This window comes from Aquila chrysaetos, chromosome 12, assembly GCF_900496995.4.
Source record: "Aquila chrysaetos chrysaetos chromosome 12, bAquChr1.4, whole genome shotgun sequence".
NCBI lineage: Eukaryota > Metazoa > Chordata > Aves > Accipitriformes > Accipitridae > Aquila > Aquila chrysaetos.
This window is the reverse complement of record NC_044015.1, coordinates 37,856,849-37,875,272: the sequence shown is the minus strand read 5'-3', so window position 1 is coordinate 37,875,272 and position 18,424 is coordinate 37,856,849.

Below are 18,424 nucleotides of genomic sequence, written 5' to 3'. Positions count from 1 at the left end.
TTGGGGTGCTGGAGTCCTGGGCAGAAACATGGGCCCCTTGCAGCTCTCACAGAGGCTCATGCCATGTGCTCGCATTTTGCTGATGCTCCTCTCGGGTACCAAACTCCTTTCACTCAATATGCAAGGGGTGCTTTTGGTAATGTGGGGCTAAACAGCAGGATGCTGAAGGGTTGGGAGGGCACCCGGCCAAACCTGGGTGCTGCCTGTTGCAGCGCTGGCTTCGGTTGCCGTCGTGAAACTGCAGAAGGGCTCGTAGCTGAACGTCTCGAGCCACATCTGACCTGCCAAAGGACTTCAGTTCAGCATCCTGAACCTCTTGGCCCATTTGGGAAGAGGTTAGGATGCTGTATTTTTCCAGCTCAGTGTGGCCAAAAAAGACCAGCAACGCTGTGCATCTGTTTATACAAAAGCTCAGGTTCTGGGGCATGCCATCCAACCCTTGTAAGTGCCCTAAATCTGTGGATTTTCAGTAGGATTTGCTTTCCCAGTCTGTTTTTAGAGGAGATAGATAGTTAATGAGATAATGCAGCAATGGGTAAACTGTGACATGTGAAATGGGGTGGGTTTTTTTCGAATGTTAGAGAAACTACATGCATCAGAGGCTTATGCACGTTAGATTTGTAACCAAGCAATTCCCATTTATATTATGTAACTGATGTTATTTATCAAAGCCCATGTACTGGCCAAGAGCAGATGTTGAGCTGTCGTGCTACAGTGTTGGAAGTATTAACTTTTCTGGGGGTTAGTTATTCAAGAACAATCGCGTGATTAGCTCATTGTAATATGATGTAACAACATGCAATATGGAAGTATTATTCCAAAAACATAGTGCATATGGGTCCAAAGTCTATTATGGTCTCTTTTTGGTATTGAGTGAAAATCTGAACTGTATGGCAACATATGATGCTCTGGTGGGAATGTGTGCTGAAAACCTCCCTGAGCCGGAATGGGGAAGGAATGTGGTGTTTCTTACATTGAAAATAAAACACTTTAAGCATGCAACATGATAAACATTCATTTAATGAGGAGGCTGCTGAAAAGAAAATGCTTGCATACGCAAGCATTGGTGCATACACATTCTAACCAGCAGTTAGAGAAGGACATGTTTTCTGAGTGGTTTACTCCTTCTACATGAGAGTGAGACTTCTGGATAAGGTTTTTTTAAGGGCACAAACGAGTAACTAGATTCCTCGTCCCGTTAGAAGTTAACAGTAATGAATTCCTGTCATTTTTTTAATATGCTCTGTGATTAGGGTGATGGTTTATTTGGGGGTTTGGGGGGTCATTTTTAAAGCAGATAGGTACACTAGTCCTTTTTCTGCAATCATGGAATCAATCTTTTAGGCTTTATCCAGAAACATGAAGCACAATGCAGTTATGAGGTGAGCTCTATGGGAAAGTGGGGGGTATTTTTTATTTCCATGCAGTCTTACCCTCCTTTACAAGTTGTGGGCAATACGATTCCTACAGAAACTTTGTAGCCTGGAGCTCAGCAGCAAATCCTGAAAGATAACTTCTAGCGGTGTGGAGTAAAAAGCAGTGACTGTGTGAGATGCTTATAGCATTTGTTTCAGTGGCTTGCCAAGTATGTTTTCTTTTAGGGCACAATCTGCGAGAGCTGGCAGACCTTCTCTCGGCTTTGCCTAATTAGCTTAGCTGGGAAGGCACTTGCTGGTGAGGAGTTTGAAGTTTATCCTCACCCTTTGGTTTGGACCCATGAGCATCTATTCCAGGGACAGACTGAGGAAGAGTTTAGGATTTGGTCTGCTGCCTCTACAGTAGGTCCAGCCTTTTTGACCTTGATATGAAATGCTATTTAAAGATCCATGACCTTGCAGAATCAGTCCACTATTTCCTTGCCCCGTCTGTCTTGCTGCTCTGTATCAGAACATTACTGCAAACAGGGTGGAACAGCATGTTCTCCACGTCCACAATGTCCAGGACAAGAATAGGGCTAAAATTAAACCACACGCAGATGGTATGAAATGGAGAAATACTTAAAGTGAGGCTTGTTGAAGCATCAGAATCTGTTATTTGGACGGGACTGTGGAGTGCAGATGTTCGTGCCTGGGGTGGAGGGATGCTGCGAGGTCAGTCCCTGCACATCAAGCGTCTGGTTCATGTCTCGACCAGGACCTCAGGATTTGGGTTCAGCCCCTGTGGGATGCCGGGCAAGCTGTCAAGGGTTACATGCAGTTAAGGGTTGAAGTGCCCAAAGTAGGAGAGATGGTGCTGAGCTGAAGTCAAAAAAATCCCCATCCAAACCTTCCACTTGGCTGCTGCCAAGCCCTAATGTTTAAGTGGCTTTTATTTTATTTTTACTTTTAAGCTCCCCACCTGGGAATCTGCCAAAAGTTAGAACTCTCTTATTAACCCAAACTGCTCCATTTTTAACAGTGCTGAGCTGCGAAGTCACTAAGCCCAGAACAACCCAAGGTACAGGTATTCCCCTGCACATTAGGGGCTGCATCTGAGGAGCATCTTTAGTGCTTTGTGGTACCCGCAGTTCAGGACAAAGCTTTGCTTGGGGGAAATCAGGAGTTCTAGTTCCCATTTCCAGTTGTGTCAGCGTATCATCTTCAATCACCAATTCTGAAGTAACTCTAGATTATTTTTTTTTTTTTTTATTGAGCCCTCAATCTTTCTATGTTTCAGTTCCCCATCCTCATAACTCATTCCTTCTCCCTGCCTGTGTCTGAGTGGGCATTTTAGACTGGAAACTCTCAGACCTGTCCTGAAAAATTTATGTATTTATGGCAGGATGTTACACTTCATGGCAGGCTGCTAGTATGATGGGTTGGCTGCACCTTTGAGAGATTTGTCCCCGCTGTTGTCTTTGCCGGGTCTGAGCGTCCCGTGGCCAGGCTGCAACACATAGTCCTATTTGTGTGAATGTTTTTAATAAGCGTGTTGTTTCAACTGAAATGCCTCTTTCTGGGGCTGGCGCTCTCGGAGAATCGCTCTTGCCCTCTCTCATCTCAGTGGCAAACTGAGAAAGGTTTCCTTTAGTCAGCTGGGGGAGAGGGGGAGGATTTATGAATCGGAGAAACGCATTCCTGATGCGGAATAGGCACATTCCCCATTCCCCCCCCCCCCCCCCCCCCGCTGCTCAATAAAAGCACCATTTGTGTGGCAAATAGCCAAGGGTTTTATGAATACAGCTCTTACTTTATCCAGCTGCTAGAAACCTTTCTCAAATATGAATTAAAATAAAAAGCCTTGCTAGACACTTTTAGCGCTCATAATTTTGCTATTTTTGGTCTGCGGTGTGGAGTTCTTGCATCAGAAATCTTGCTTTGAGAGGCTTGAGTGGCTTCTTTCAAATATTATGAAATTGAAAAAAAATCTGAAAGATGTATGACTTTAAATAATCTCTCACACTATCAGGATCATCAGGAACTCAATGTGATTATGTCCCTAGATTTGATGCTTCCCTAGCTGTTATGGCTTTGAAATCTTGTCTTTGATATTTTATATAGGCTTGCCCTTCATTCAGAAGCCATTGGGGTGTGTTCTTGAGAAACTGGCACAGTTGGGATTAGATATTTTTAATAAATCAGCTACTGGGGGAAAGAAAAGATTGGGACTGCAATCCATGCATAGGAATCTCTTACAGGTTTTAAGAAAAGCATTTTAAGTTACATTGCGGGGATGAGCTTTGGTAAGAGACCTAGGAAACCATGGTAACGTTAGGAAGATGGTTGAACTGTGAGTTTGCAGTTTGCAGTTTACGTAGTGGAGTGTGAGCAGGGAGAGAGACGTCTCGGGGATTTGTCAGGAAGACAGGGAGATGTGCTCGCTCGGCTGCACGCTCGGGGGAACACAAAGGGAAGGGAGTGCTTTTCCCACGGGGGATGGATTTGGACGGTTTGCAGGTGTTAGTGATTTTCTGCAAATATCAGCCCTGTATTAGCTGTGCATTTGTGCAGGGATTTTTTGGATACTTCCCTGCTAAACGGGACTCGTGCCTTGTTCAGAGTCACTCGGGAGGGTTATCCTGAGCAGGGAGCACAGCGTGGTACCACCTGAGCAGTAACTGCAGTGGGGCACGGGGCATCTTTTCCCTGCCGTGTTTATAATCCTGTAAGAAACCTCACCTATCTCTCTGAACAAAAGTTGGGACAATTAGGAGTTTGTAATTAAAGCAAGCAGGCTAGATGTAGCGTGTGCGTTTAAAAAAAAAAATTTAAAAAATACATTTCTGACAGAGCATAAATCGTGCTTTCTCCCCCCCCACTCCCATTGCACACATCCTTTTGAGAGAGCAGCCAGAGTCATTTTGGATATCCAGAGTCAGCAGTGATGGAGGGATTGCTTTCCTGGAGGAAGGGACTCGCACAGTGCCTGCGTGGCCACGGGCACATCAGGACCCTCCCAGCCATTTTGTGCATCTGTATTCAAGCGATGTGGCAGCCAGCAGGGAGAGGAAAAAATCTGGACAAATGTAAAATCTCACCCACTCAGATTTTGAAGGTGAATCAAGAAAATGTGTCAGGGTGTGGTGGTGGGGGAAATCTAGTTATATGTAGGTTGTGGTGCCATTAAGATGGAGTAGATGTAAATCGCAGACATTCATTGAATGATCTCTCATGTCTTCCCAGACCTATGCACAGCAAGGAGAGGTGAAACTGAGAGCAAATCTCGCCTTATGAATTTGTATGACATGGCAACAGGATGGCTCAATTTATTTGCAAGAGCAGTAGAGATTTTTCACTTCTGTTGCATTAGCCTGAATCCCAACCAGATCAGAGATAAATAACAGAGCCTCCTAGAGATGGAAAATTAGCCAAAGGGCAGTCAATGCCTTTGCATCTGGATCTACACTCAGAAATTCAGATTTTTGCTGGCTGGGAGGAAAAAGTGAGTATTCCCCGCATTGTGCACCTCAATCCTGGTGGGATCATCTTCCGGGATGAAAAGTTCAGTGTCTGTAATGGTTGTGCCAAGGCTGCCACAAAATGGATGCTCAGGGGTAATTACACGACTGGCATTTTTGAGTGTCTCTGAGATGGAGGCTTGTCTGAGGCTGCAGCAGCACTGTTCGTGTAGGTCACCAAGCTTAACAAGGCAGCAGTGGGAAACGTGCGCAAACTGTTGCACTCATTTGGAGAGAGGACTTAATTATCTAGAGGCTTTGATGAGAAATAATTGCTAAAGGCTTTAATATGAGTTGCCATTGTCAAAGAAGTTGTTGTCCCTTGGCTGCTCCGCAGGAACTTCATGTGCCCAGGCTTACCCTGGCATCGATGGAGCAAGCTGTCTGGAGTTATCTTGCTTCCATACAGGGTAAGACATCTTACATGGGCAGTAACTATCCATCAACCAAAGTGGAGTAACACTTTACAGTGCAGCAGCCTGCTTGTGTGTCAAAGCCCTTAAAACATGTGTGTAAACTCTGACTTGCAGCACTCGTAAGTCGTATTCCTCTCCAGTCTGCGAGTCTTACTGCTATGTAAAAAATCTTAATGAATTAGGGCCTCACCAAAGGGATGTTATTCATATTTTACTGATCAGAAGATAAACCACAAATCGCACATAATAAAGGGTGTTTTCCCTGATTCCCAGGCTTCTGAATTAACCTCTATACAATGCTTTCTTTAATAACTCAGCAGTGTATTGCAAAAATAAACCTAAATTTGACCATCCATGTTAAAAACAAACAGCCCAAAACCTCTTTAATGAGAAATAACAATCTTTTGGCTATATTTTGTGTACGTAAGTAACTGCCTCATAACACACTGATCACGCCCACTGGATGTATGCAGCAGTATTACTAGATAGCTAGGGATATAATTTTTTGCTTAGGCTGTATTGCATGTTAGTGCATCAATTTAATTTTACAGTCTGCTTGATATGACTGCTTTTATAAACAGGGGTATCATTTTACTTGTGTCCTATTGCAAGTTTGAGCATTAGAGTAATTTTCCAGTTTGTTCCAATGCATGCTGAAAGCAGTAAGCCTTTTCCCATGGACTTCAGTGTGTGTTGTATCAGGAATTTCCTGATGAATTTGAGAAATGATATATTGTAATAATCCCGCAGATGTTTTCTGACCGGCTCGTGTGATACAGAACTTCATCCTGCAGTAGCGTTTTTGGCCCATTCTTGTGCGTTGTGTAAATGAAAGCGATTTTCACAGCTGGCCTTCCCATCGGTTCTTCCTCCTGCCTAGAGATTAGATCTCCTAATCTGGTTTTATCATTTCTTTGAATCAGCCATACTGGTTTCAACCACTCTGCTAAGACCGTGGAGTGCTTCCAGTCTGAGGATGCCCTCTCAGACGTGAGCCTTGGGGCTAGCCTGACCGTGGGAGCCGTGCTCGCATCCTCTGCAGAAATCTTTGGAGACCTGCTCTCAGATGCGAACATTAGTTTTTCACAACCCACTTAAGTAGAAATCAAAATGTTTTTGCCAAGTTTGCTGGGCTGGGAGGAAAAATCTGGAATACGCGGATGTAGGTGGAATCTCATGAGCTTCCCTGGAGAGCTCTACACCAGCATGTATCGCTGTGCAACCCAGCGATTGCAGTGGCAAAGCTTAATCAGCAACAAAATGAGTTCTCGTTACGTCCATTATTGTCATAGCTGGACTGGGCTGGGGGGTCTAACAAGTAGGAAACAACAAATGACTTTGGGTCTTGTAAGTCGGCGTGTGGAAATGGAGCCCCGCTATGTTTCACGACCATCTGAGTCGCACATGTTCAGTGAAGGCGCTTGCGATTTGGCTGTTATCTCTGTAGGGGGAAAAGTGGAAGATAAATCTGAAGGTTTTTCCAGACAAAAGGAACTTATCGAGTAATACTGAAAACAGACGGCAGAGAGCCAAGCTTGGATTTGGCCCTTATTTTGAGCTGAGTAGAAAGAAACTGTGGCCAAGGATCAGCTGGAAAACCATTTAACCCTCTTTGAGATTGAACAGCAGCTTTGCTGAGAAAGTCTAATCTGGAATACAAGCATGAGAAAAATCAAGAGTGCAATGATTTATACAGTGATTGACAACATGTCATGTAGGACAAGCTGCAAACTCACCTCCTGAAGGTTATACCGTGCATGATCATGTACTCTGATGAGGTGGAGCTATAAAATACAAGAGGTTATAGAGGAAAAAATGCTGCTTCTGATCCTCTTCACCTCTTCTGATGTGCCTTTCCCTTACCCTGCTTGTGTCTCAAATTCTGTTTCAGGCACCAACTCTGTTAGGGCAAATGAAAGTAGAGGGATTAGCTCAACAAATTCATGCATCCTAATATCGAGGGCTTTTTAATTTGTGGAATTACTCAATGTTTGTTGCATCTTGGTTCTCTGACCTCCACCTCATGCTCTTTGTTCCTTCACTTGACCATACTTTCTGTGAGTCTTTATTCTCAGTTTTCTTTATAGAGTGCCCAGTCTGACTCTTTCTTTTTTTTTTTTTTTTAACCTCTCTCTTATCTTCTCTGATCCCATTGCCCCTCTCACCTCCCTTTCCCTTCTTAGGACTTTTTTTCCCCCGTTGCTCCTTTCCTTTCCCTTCGTCTTCCCCTTCCCTTCTTCTGGAGAGCAGCCCTGCAGAAAGGGACCTGGGGTTGCTGGTCGACAGCAGGCTCAATGCGAGTCAACAGTGTGCCCTGGCAGCCAAGAGGGGAAACCGCATCCTGGGGTGCGTGAAATACAGCATAACCAGCCGGTCAAAAGAGGCGATTATCCCACTGTATTCAGCGTTGGCGTGGCCTCACCTTGAGTATTGGGCGCAGTTCTGGGCTCCACAATTTAGGAAGGATGTGAAGGTCCTTGGATGCATCCAGAGAAGGGCAACGAAGCTGGTGACAGGGCTGGAAGGAGTGTGAGGAGTGGGTAAGGACTTTGGGCTTGTCTAATTTGGAGAAAAGGAGGCTGAGGGGCAACCTCATTGCTCTCTACACCTTCCTGAGGAGGGGACGTGGGGAGGGAAGTGCTGAGCTCTTCTGCCTGATACCCAGTGACAGGACACATGGGAATGGTTCAAAGCTGCACCAGGGGAGGTTTAGACTGGACATTAGGAAGCATTTCTTTACCGAGAGGGTGCTCAAACACTGGAACAGGCTTCCTAAAGAGGTGGTCGATGCCTCCAGCCTGTCAGTGTTTAAGAGACATTTGGACAATGCCCTTAACAACTTGCTTTAACTTTTGATGAGCCATGAAGTGACCAGGCAGTTGGACTAGATGATTGTTGTAGGTTCCTTCCAACTGAAAAAGTCTAGTCTAGTCTATTCTGTTTCTCTGAAGGACAGCCCCAGACCGTTCTCGTGCCTTGCCTTTATCCCTCTAACTTTGTTTCCTTTTCTTCCCAATGTATTCCCTTCCTTTGATCTCTCAAATCCAAGAAAAAATCAATTACAACTATTTATTCTTACAAGTAATTTTGGCCTTCAGCTCCTATTCCTGCTTTTTTGCGATCACAAAGTCTCAGGTGGATTCCTTCCACTTGCAAGGATATTTTCTGCTGAGTGGCCTCCTACTCTGGCCCCCATCCTCAGCTTATACGAGGAAGACCTGGGACAGTCCTCTCTGGTACTGGGCATCTTTTGGGGAGGACGAGTGTGAGAAGTGTGGCCATAAGTGCCTCTCAAAGACGTATTGGGGATGGGATGGAAAGGAACAAGGAGAAAGTAATTTGAATTTCTTGGTAGTTAGGCTATCACACTTTTCCTCTCTCTCTCTCTCTCTCTCTCTCTCAATGTAAAGGCAGAGTCTTGTTGGCTTTGAATTCCACCTCTCTCTTCAGTCTGTAGTAACCAGCCCCTTTACGCAGGGTCACAATGCAGGGATGCTCTTGGATCTCCATGTGAAGTAGAGGCAATTTTTACTCTTAAGGAAGCCCTGGTGCTTCTTGAGCCCTGGTGATGGAAGCATGTGGGTTTTTTTGTGGTACTTATAACTGAAAGTCCTGAGTCCTTGCTGCTTCTTCTTCATTTGGAGTCCAATGCTAGCTTTCCCATTTTTATGAAGGATGAGACTGGTGACTGTAGGTTTGCTACAGGGTTGTTGTGGGACTTCTAAGAAAAAAACCCACAAGAACTAACCTCAAATCCGATTCTACTCCAGCTGCAAAGCAGAGGTTTTTGTCTGCCTTCTTTAACATAAACACTGAGCAGTGTCTGTTAGGACGGCTTTCCAAAATAAAAACCCTATCAAAACAGAAGGCATTGCATACGCTATTTCCAGTGGCAAAAGTGAGACTCGTCACTTAATGCATGATGGGAAGGCATTTCAGTATTCAAGATATGCAAACCTGTGGGACATGTACTTATGATTGTTTGATATTTCCCAGTTATTTTTAACTGATGTATCATCTGATGCACATCTCTCTCTGTAAAATGCAGAGCAGCTCAAAGAATAGAGCTCTTAAAATCTTGGTTCAGGCAGCATTTTATCAACCTTAGGAATTCAGTGACAAATAAGAAAAACTTAAGGATCTGTTTCAGAGAAATTGGAGATGTAAACATCTGCTAGGCTGCCTTTTGCATCCTGCAGGGAGTTTGTAAGCTTTTTATAGCAGCTCTTGTCTTTGCATAGCACCTAACGCAGAGGGGGGTTGAGCGATTGCTTGGGATCCCTTGGCACTGTTGCACAGCAGTTAGTTAATAGGAAGACATTGTTCCCTGTAATGTAATGCTATTACTATTTCAAATATTCTGTTAAAGTTCTTTAATCTCTCCTTGTGATCATTCCCTTCCGCATTTTTAATTATCAGTGTTTTAAATGAAGAAATGCTGAAGTATGAAAGATTAGATAAGGAAACATTCAACATCAAGAAGCTCTTTGCTCAGAGGGGCTTTGAACAGGACTGTTGTATTGATTTGTTAAACCAGAGCCTGTGTTTTATCAGCAACGCATAAATCAAATGGCATCGTGCACAACAAATGTACTTACAGTTAATGGGAAAAGAGACCCCATTCAGTGAGGTGCTTCTGCTAGATGTGAGAGAACGAAAAGAGGTTGGTTTTTGGTTTTTTTTTTTTTTTAAATGGGGAATGATGGAGTAGGTCTGTAAGGAAAAGATTCAGCTCATTTCAAATGCGAGGGAAGCCAGTTTGCTCCTGATTCACAGTGATTCATGAGCTGTCATGCATCAGAGACAGATCCAGCCCGGCTTTGACAATATGCATGACCTGAGCGGTCTTCTAAAACAGCAGTGCCACCGGGCAGGGTGACGCAGAAAGGACCAGGAGGGGAAGCTGGACTGCAGCTCCGGGAGGGGACAGCCCGTTGCGTTGCTTTGTAGCAGTGGCAGCAAAGTGTTTGTCTCGGGGAAAAAAAATCAAATGAGCAAATAACTGAGGCTGTTGGCATGCGGGTTATTCAATGCTTGATCCAGCGTGGTCTTCTCAGCCACGCCGAGAGAGGAGAGGGCACCACCAAGGGCTCTGCGGGCTGCCTTGGGACCACGTTCAAAGGGGGAGCTACGTCTGGAGAGTAGGTCCAGCTAGAACAACCTTCAGCTCTCCTCCTGTGCCCTCAGGCTGAGGATTTCATCCATGCCCTATAGAGACTATATTTACATTCAGATATAACTGGTGAGACTGGCTCTGTTCTTGCCCTGTTATTTTCCTGCCCAGCATGGCTGTACGGACACACTGCTCAGAGTACAAAGGACAGCAAGCTGTGGTGTTTCTTTCTCACAGGTTTTGCCTCATTTTATCATAAAACAACACCTAATCAATTTAAGCCAAGCTTTACTATGACAGGACTAAACCAAAATAAAGTCCCGCTACCCTTCTGTACACGTTCACCTTCTGTTAAACTTTGGCAGTTGTCCCAAGTGCAGGCTCTCCTGTTCCTGATGTGTTGAATGACGTTGGGCAGCGTCTACCAGCATCTCCAGCTGGGCAGGAGCCCTGTTCTCCCTCAGACCTACATCTAGCCGTGCATTTTGGGCCTCTTTTAACTTCTTTCTGTCCTGCAGAACCAACAGTGTTGAAACAAGGGAGGAAAGGGTATGCATAGGACTATTTGGAGCGTGTTGAAGAAACCAGGTAAAGTGTAAATAGCATCTTTGATCAACCTTTGAGCTGCTCAGGAAGCCCAACACAAACAGCCCTCCTCCGGGTGGAAGGATGCAGCAGCCCCCTGCCTTGCGTCCTGCTGGCTGTTTGTCCGTGCAGCATGCTCTCCAGCTACTCTTTCTCGCCTCAGGCCAGGGGTAATTGCAGTTATTTCACAGGCAGCACCCTCCAATAGATGTTCTTAAATACACAGAAGGGATGGGCCTGATCTGACTAAGATCAGTTGAGTAGGTACGTTCTTCCCACATTAAAGCCAATTAACTTTGGATGGGTATGAGTGAGAGCAAAATTTAGCCCAGTTTGTCTTCTCTGTGAATTGGTTCGTGTTGGCTGAGATTGAGTCTCACTTCTTTCCTTGAGGCAGAGGCTCCTGTACGCATGAAGGCCAGGACTTACATGGAGCCATTAGAGCAGGGGAAGGGCTTTGATCTCAAAATTGCACCATTTGAAATTGCAGATGAAATAAAGGAATTAATAAAGCAGCAAGCAAGCCTGCAAGTGAATCATTTTAGCTTCTCCCAGAGCAGGCTCAGTCCCAGTGGGAGCACGACTCCGGCAGGAGCCATGCGTTACCCCAAGGGTACTGAGATGCAACGCTCCTGATGGCCTCGTTGCAGCAAGAGCGAGGACGTGCCACCATTGGGAGGGGGAGATGCCGGCGGAGGCAGAGGAAAGCAGGATTAGCTGTGGATGGGAGTGCAGCACGGCTCTCGGAGAGCAGTGGCGATGGGGAGCTGGGAGCCAGAGCAGGAGGCTTCGGAGGAGCAGGTCTGCGCAGCCTTCACCGCTTTCGCCCCAAGCTGGATGCGTGCTGTAGAGCCATTTCAGCGTGGCGCGGTGCCCAGGCAAATTCGGCTCACTTTGCGCTGTAACGCCGCTCTGCAGCTTCCAAACCAGACCTGACTTGCACCCTGCCAGCTCCGAGCAGGAGCGGAGCAGCCTGAGCTCGGTGAATAGACATGCCCTGAGGATATGTCTACATTGCAGTGCAGAGGTGAGACCTGGGCTTGGTGAGACAGACCTGAGCTAGTTCTTGGGAGCCGCGGGGCTGTGATGCACCGGGGGCACGTGGGGTGGGTGTCCCTGGGCTCTGGGAGGAGGAGGAGGGAAGGTTCCAGTCTCGGTGAGTCTCATGACACATTTGAGGACTGAGGCTGGGTGATAGAAGGACCTTATGGGCTGGCATGTGCTGTGCTCACTGGTGGGATGGCCGTTCCCTAGAGAAAAATCCCTAGGAAAATCATGGCCAGCAGCACTGGGAAGTGGACACAGTGGTAGTGCTGGAGTTTGGGTAAAATACATTGCCATCCTCCTTAGGCTACATGAATCTCAGGGTTGTACTGAGGATCCTCAGCCCTGTACCCTGGCACTGGGACAAGCTCCAACCGTTCAGTTGGGTGGTTCATCTCCTGGAAACCAAAACTATCTCTGGAGGGTGCGAGAGGAGACAAGGGGTGCAGCATTCACTGGGCGCCCAGCTGTGGGGTAGTGGTGCGTGGGCATGTGTGACAGGCCAACTGAAGCACCTATGGCTGCAGGTTGAGCTTATGCTCTAAGCTCTGTATGCATGAGAACATATAGCAAGAAAAGAATAAAAATAGTAGAAACAAGTAAAACTAGCTTCTGGCGAGAAGAATACAAAGAGTTTGGTTGAAAGAAGTTGCAAGGCATGTGAAATTTTAGGGTTATTTTTCCTTCTGCATTCCTTATATTCTGGTTGCAAGTCGTATTTCTTAAGTGCCAGGCTATTTTCTACCTGTTTTCCCTCTAGCCCCGCTGCACCTCGTGTAATCCATGAAGAAAGTTCTTATGTTTGAATTCACCATCTTGGCTCACGAAAACCTTCCCAAGGTTTCCCTCAAAAGCAGGACAGCCCTGCCTGGAATCTATGCTGCCCACTGAAGAGGTGGCTGTAAACATATGAGCCATTTTGGTTCACTTTACAGTCAGATGAAGAGAAGTAGGCACTTCCCACCCTATGGCAGGCTTCTCTTATAAATCTGATAGACTGGCACTTCAGGGAAACATTTTCTTTCCACTGATTGGAAACAGATTTTAGATGGCTCCAGCAGACATTATGCTTTGTAGGAGTCCCACCTCCTCAGTCTGCGCTGCCATATCTTTGTTTATTCCCAAACTGATACAATATTACAAAGACAAAAAAAAAAAAGAGGTAGAGGGAAATGGTTGGAAGAGGCTTTATCACAGGTGATTTTTCAGCCCGATCTTGGGAAATAAAGTCTGGTGTGAGCAAGCAGCTTAAAGCCAGAAGGGTGGCTGCAGCCCCTGGAAGAGGAGTGGAGATGATTTCCCTCCCAGCACCTGCGAGGCTCCTCCACTCTCAGCACTGAGCACTAGATGGCATCCAAGGGGGGAGTTTGGGCTCTCGAATGCAGTCCTGGGCTCCGAAATGATAATTGCAGCTGGATCCAAAAATGAGGATGCCATCTGGATGGGGAAAAAACCAAAAGGGCCAAGGAGGTGGACTTTTTGCAGCTCCTGCTGCCAACCCATTGGGGTACAACTCGCCCCAAGGTCTGCTCCACAGTCTCAGCCGAGTGCTGGGCCACGGGGGCTGGAAAATAATGTGACGGGATGAAGAGCAGAGGCATCGTGCACAAGTCAAGGTGCATTAAAGCCTGCATGGGTGCATTCACCCATGTCCTCTTTTTTCCCCCGAATGCTGCCAGCCTCATGGGTGCTTGGATGCGCAGCACGCTGCATACATTGTTGTCTGTTCATGTGCTGTCCCTTGGTGTCCCCTAAGGTGTGCAGTCTGGGGACAGCTGCAGGTGACTGGAAATGCAGCTGCTGTGAGCTGGAAAACATTTCTTAATGAGGGAATTACCTTTGCTTCATCCACCTTGTTTTCTAAATAAGCCAAGTTGTCCCTAGGCCATTAATGGGCTTTGGAAGAAAGCAGAAGCACCACAAGAAATGGCTTTTGCCTGGGTGATTTTTTTCCTCCTTTTTACCCCAAAGGTGTCTTTCTGCTGGCGTGGGATGAGGAGGGGGAGTGTTCAGCATCTCTCCCTGTCCTACGTCTGTGTCCTCCTGGGAGGGAGTGTTCAACTACAGCTCCAGGCAGGATTAGACCCCCAGTTGGGGTATTAAAATCTTTGCTTTTATCATCTCTCAAATAAGCAGTGACCATGAACAAGCTCCTCGGGAGAGGCAGCTGTGCTTGGCCCCATGGCTCAGCCCTGATTTGGTACGTGGGGGCAGGAGCCAGCACCCAAGCTGGGGCTCGAAGGCACCGATACGTACGGCACAGAAGCGCACGCAAAGGTGCGAGGAGCCAGCCGGGATGCCAAAATGAGTAAGTGGCCGTGGGTGGCTGCCTGGGGGTGCAGGAGCCATGGGAGGGCCGCGACGCTCCCTCCCCGCCTTGTTTGCGTGCTGCAGGTGACCTTGAGTTTAACAACTTAATGAGCGCTGTGCAATTACAGGCATCATTTGCATGTGCCCTGTTCCTGGTTAGGAGGATGCTGAGTTACAGGTCCCAGCGCATGCTGGAGGTGACTTTACGGTTGTCTCTCCTGAGGCTTTTCAGTCTCTCTCTAGGCGAGCGAAGGAGTCTCAGGGCTGCAGCATCCCACCTGGCTGCCCGCAGAGCCCTCCTGCCCTGCCTGCGCAGGCAGCAGCCAGGCAGCCCGCAGGAGCTGCCCTGACCTTATCGGCCAGCGAGCATCTGCTGTGTGCAGCACCCCGCCTTGTCGCCCCCGCAGCCCCGCCAGGGAGAAAGGATGGGGGCAGGCACTTGATTTCCCCGCTTGCTTAATCCCAGGCATTCACTCCTGGGCGTAACTTTGTCTCGCGATTCGCGTGACAGGCAGGGAAGGAGCTGTCGGGGTTCAACGGTTGCTTCACTGCCTGGACGTCTGGCACCAAAAGGGGCTGTGTCTCATCACCGCCCAGAAACCATTTTCCCTCTGAAACACCTTTGTGCTCATGCTTTTTTTTTTTTTTTCCTTGTGTTTTTCTGGTGTGAGTACAGCTCCAGGCAGGGATGCAGGAGAGCTTTATCGAGGTTCGGTTGCAGTTTGAAATAGTTTTCTTCCCCAAAGTATATGTACCTACGAGAAATAGCTTCAACCCGAGCCCTGGGTAGCCCAGAGTTACTACAGACTGCTGTTTGTGTGCCCGTTTCTTTTACCTGCAATTATGGGGAAATTGCCATCGTGTAAGCAGCGGGCTGTATGAATAGCTTTATTATTTGTTATTATTAGACCTAGATGTGTGTTTTTCTTGAGATCATATCTGCACAAGAAGGCACAGTAATAATAGCCTTTTGGACTGGCCAGGTTTAATTTCTATGGACTGCGAAACTTTTGAAGCAAGATGCTGTTTACTGCTTGCTTTTAAAATCAATGGTATTAAGCAAACAGTTGCAGCAGAGAGACCTTTGCGTTGTCCGGGTTGAGTTCTTGTAAGGGCAGGCAGTCATGTTGTGCTTGCTCTCCTCAGCTGGCATCAGCAAAAGGGTCTCTTGTTACAGCCTGGTGCCAAGCTATTTTAGGAAGCAAGATTCCCCTTTTATGGAATTATTTTTCATGGGAGTTGAAGTACCGAGCTCATTTGCACTTCTCTTTTTCTGTTTTGGTCTGTTCTATCTCTTGCTTTCAGGTAGGGTGTGTAATATAGAAAGCAACAGCTTCTCAACTTGTGACAGCAGCAAGGTGCTATCTGAGTATGGAAAACATGCCCAAGAATGGGTCAAGAAATAGGAAAAGATCACGTTTTCCTCTTTGAGGACCATTATCAGGAGCTTTTCATCAAAGTCCAGTAGGAAAGAATAACACTCAGGGCTGGGTTCCTTAATGCACATCATGACCTACCAGTATTTTTTGGGCTGTTTATCAGGTGGTCGTGCCCATGCGGACACAAGCACCTGTGGGCATGGGGCCATCCAGGCTGGCTGGCTCCGAAAAGAAGATGAAAACAAAACCAAATTGAAAGGGTGCCTTGTCAGACGTGTGCAATTTGTGCTTTTGGCGTTGGGTTTGTTACCCCAAAAGTCACCTCGCAGTTGGTATTTTGCTCCACTTTCCGAGCAGCTGGTGGTACGAGGCTTCGCTAAAAGCAAGAGGGCTGTAAATGTGGGTGCGTGGCTGGAGAAAGGTAGGCAGCGGAGGACAGATAAACGAGAACTCAAAATGCATCACTTTGGGGGATTTTTTTCTTTCATTTTTGAATCTCAGTATTTCAAAACAGTCTCAGGGTTTGGAAACAGAAGGATTTTGACATTTAGTGTTTGATGTTGGCAGAACTGGATAAAGGAGATAAAGGGGCCTGTGACGAAGCAGACGAGCTATTTGTGATCTATTGTGCAACAACTGTCAGTGAACTTGTATCTTTGTGTGTTTAAAGTGTATTTCCTGACATTTCCTGGCAATTTTAAAGGGATTTACTCTTTGCTATTTCATAATCCCTCGTTCTGAGCAAATTTGCAGATTTTGAAGATCAGAAAAGACATTTAATGCCATAGTCTGAGTCTCTGGATAGCTCAAGCCACCTACCTTCATCCTCTCCTGTACTGAGCCCAATACTTTGTGTTCAGCTACAGCATGTCTTCTATAAAGGCACGATATGAAGGTGGAAAGATCAACCACTAACCCAATAGTTTGTTCCAAGATCTGATCGTTATCACTATTTAAAATAAAATGGGTAATGTACTTCTCATTTTTCTCTGTCTGCCTTTGGCTAGAAGAGGAATTTATGCCCAAACACTCATATAAAAGCAAGTATTTCTTTAGCCCTTTCAAAACAAAGCAAAAGATAGGCTAGATATATATTACAGTGAATCTGTGTACAGAGAAAATAGAATAGCATCCTTCCAGTGGTTTGATGCTGTGGTCTGCAAGGCAGCTTGCACGCATTTGTAAAGTCATTTGAGCTGTATTAAGGTCAATATCATAACTTGAACATCATTTCTTTTAGTGGCTTTTCTTCTTTATAGACATTTCTTCAGCCTTTTGAAATCCCATGTCCCAAGCAAAATTCAACTGGCACAGAAAAGTGAAGCGGGAAGGGAGGGTTGTGCACTTAACGGAAAAAAAAAAGGCATTTAACTGGAAATGTGTGTGACAAATGGGAGTGGGCCTGGCTTGACCCCTTCTGGCTATTAAAAGGCTGTATTGCAAGATAATTCGGGAAAATATTGTAGCTAGAGAGAGGGTGTGAACCAAATGGTTCATACCAAGTCAGTAATTTGAGTGCTGTAGTTTTGTAACGTGCTACTAACCCAAACCGTGGATCCTACTGCTCCCGAGTTTTTGGGCCTGGCTCTTATCACAGTATCAAACAGCCTATGTGAAAGTATTCGGAATACAAACAGGGGAGAAAATCCTTTTCAGAGCTATAAAACCATCTTCTCTTGTAAAGAGCTTGATCGGTTTTGGCAAGACTTTCAAAGAAAACCGTGTTGAGATCCTCTCGATGAATAGGAACATTAATATATTAGGTATGTATTATGTAAATCCATACTTCAGTGGAGTGCTAGATAAGATAAATGGGAGCAAAGAGCAGGCTTTGAAGGCTGTTGGTGAGATTTTTGTGTGTGTACTCTGCCCCTTGAAGGCTCGGTGCAGCACTCACAGCCCACGGGGATGTTGAGGTCCTTGAGCCCCCTCCTGCTCCTGGGCCGCTCGAGGGACCGCTGCAGCATCACAGTCCAAATTTTGTCAACCTGCAGCACAACCTTGCTCAGGCCACAGCCCTGCAGCGTCATCCCCGAAAAACCTCTTTTCTCCCCGTTTTGTTGCGAGGGGTTCCTTCACAGTTTCAGTGCCGATGGAGGAAAGCTCCTCCGTGGCAGAACCGGGCTGCACAGCCCCTTTTCGCCCCCCTGGACACTGCATGGCAGGGATGGCCGGGGTTACAGCAAACCCAATCTGTGTGCTGAAGCAAATATTTGGGGAGGGTCCAGCTTGGTCCTTGCAAACACATTTAAATACTTCAGGATCGCTGACAATGAATTATCGAGATAGAGACTTGAGAGCAGATAAGGCCAGGGACTTGTGCATTGTATACAAATACACGGCCCGACCCTCGCATCTCACGTGAGGCGGCAGCGAGAGGGATGTTGGAGCTCTTCCCTGGCGCATCTCCATTTTCATGTCGTATAGTTGTGCAAGACAGGCTCGACAGAGGGACTCCAACACGTGGGGCGACGTGCTTCAATTTTTTTCTTGCACTGCTTCATCTCTTGATGAGCCCCACCGTTGCTCCATATATATTTTGCTTAAGATGTCTTTCAAAAGCCTCTCCCTGCTTCCCTGGTTACGTGCCCAGGCCCCTCCGGTACCAACCCATCAGAGCAGCATCTTGGGTCGTGTTCAGAAGACGCAAGCCCACGCTGCTCCTCTGCTCAGCATCGACTTTCCTGCTGCCCCATGGTGC